This window comes from Echinops telfairi, unplaced genomic scaffold (genome assembly GCF_000313985.2).
Source record: "Echinops telfairi isolate 266 unplaced genomic scaffold, ASM31398v2 ScPeMD7_7469;HRSCAF=8507_1, whole genome shotgun sequence".
Classification (NCBI taxonomy): Eukaryota; Metazoa; Chordata; class Mammalia; order Afrosoricida; family Tenrecidae; genus Echinops; species Echinops telfairi.
This window is the reverse complement of record NW_022111373.1, coordinates 46,866,134-46,867,862: the sequence shown is the minus strand read 5'-3', so window position 1 is coordinate 46,867,862 and position 1,729 is coordinate 46,866,134.

Sequence of the window (1,729 nt, the reverse complement as noted above, 5' to 3'; positions counted from 1 at the left end):
TTCACTGTACTAGAGAGACAAGTCATGAAGATGGAGAACAGGTGCTTGTTTGAACCCTGCCTCTTGGTAGTTTTCTTTCTTTGGCCATGCAGTTTACTGGGTTGTTTTCTGGAAAGAATATGACAAGATATATTTTTAATTATTTCTTTTTGTTTATTCCTGTGTGAATGGTGAAAATGATTGGGATGAATGTAAATCTTGTCCTCAGGTGGCAAAATCAGGTGTCCTCTTATACTTCTCTAAGACCATGTGGCTTTGTGAAAATGGCTCATTGAGGTCAAATGGCTGACAGAAGACCACATCCTGGCTTGAGCCAAGGCAGCCAGAGGCCTAAGACCATACAGGATAAGTTTAGATAAAGATAAAATTTTATTATTTTAAGACTGAGTTTAGGATGGCTCTACTAGATTTATACTATTTTCTTCTGCCCATTGTTTTTGATAGAACTGATTATTGGGAAGCAAAAATTGAAAGTCTTTAAGACTACTTGCCTGGAGCTATTAAATTGGAATTTAAATGTGTTAGTACCTGCCTGCAAAGAAGGCTTTGAAAAGATAAGCCCCACCCAGTGTCATGAATGCTCAGGACATTCAAAGGTGAAGAGACTTGCCAAGGGGGCTGTTTACAGATTGAAGAGAAAAGGAATTCTTTGGCCTTTTGAATTTTGACCTAGTGGTTTGTGCCTGAGGTTGGAAAACAATTGGAGTCTGGAAGGAACTCTCCGCTCTAGGAGTGAAGTGTTAAGGAAGCCTAAGGGCAGGCTGAAATGCTTGCTAGGTAACCACCTGGATATATTTGTTGAGTGGAAGTGAGACAAATGCATCAATAAAGAGATGGGATGAGTCTGGCCACTGACACCCATGGACCAGGTTCACAGAGGCTAGAGGAGAAAATGAGAGCAGGTTGATTGTTCTGAAGTTCATGACCTAGCACAAGGGGGCTAGGGTTGTTGAGAATTTGTGAGGGGGTCTATGGTCTAAAGGCAAGGCAGCCAATGGGTGCCCTGGTGAGGCGAAGTAAGGCAGCCCAGATTGAGTTGACAACAACCTGACAAGATGAAGAGAAGATTTTGAGCCTTTGAACTGGTACTTATTGCTGCTGACTTTATGGATGGCCTGTCCTGATTTGACTTTGCTTATGGATGCATAAGACTCACAAGGTTTCAACTGGAATGAAAATTCTTCACATGAAAGGACATGTTTGTCTACTCAGAGCACTGGGTAGATGTAATTAGGCAATGTAAAACTTGGATACCCAAAATGGGGAAGAGAAAGGCAAGAAGTGGCTGGCTTACAACTTTCATAGGTAGGGGATTTTATTCATAGGATTATAAGACTAAGGTGTAGGTGTTACTTAACTGCAATTTGCAGGCTCAAAATATTGTGTGTTGTTCACTTCGAGAATATTAAGTTTAAATGAGGCTTTGGAACATATTGAATTTACACATTTTAGTTTATCCTCTTAGGTACTGATATAATTTTATTTTTGCTTTGTTAAAAAATTATGTATGACTAAAGAGTTGTGTAAAAGTGTCAAGTTGACAAGGGGTGGTTACATAACTTGTGAAAGGGTGGAGTCTGTCCTGTCAATCAGGTCAGTGGCCAGACACACTCTCTCTTTCCTTTGTCGTCCTGTTGACAATCCATAGGGATTTACACTGATGGTGCCAGATCCCTGGAGCTGAAGGAGCCATGTGGAAACCCACATCAGTGCTGATATCTTCCACCAC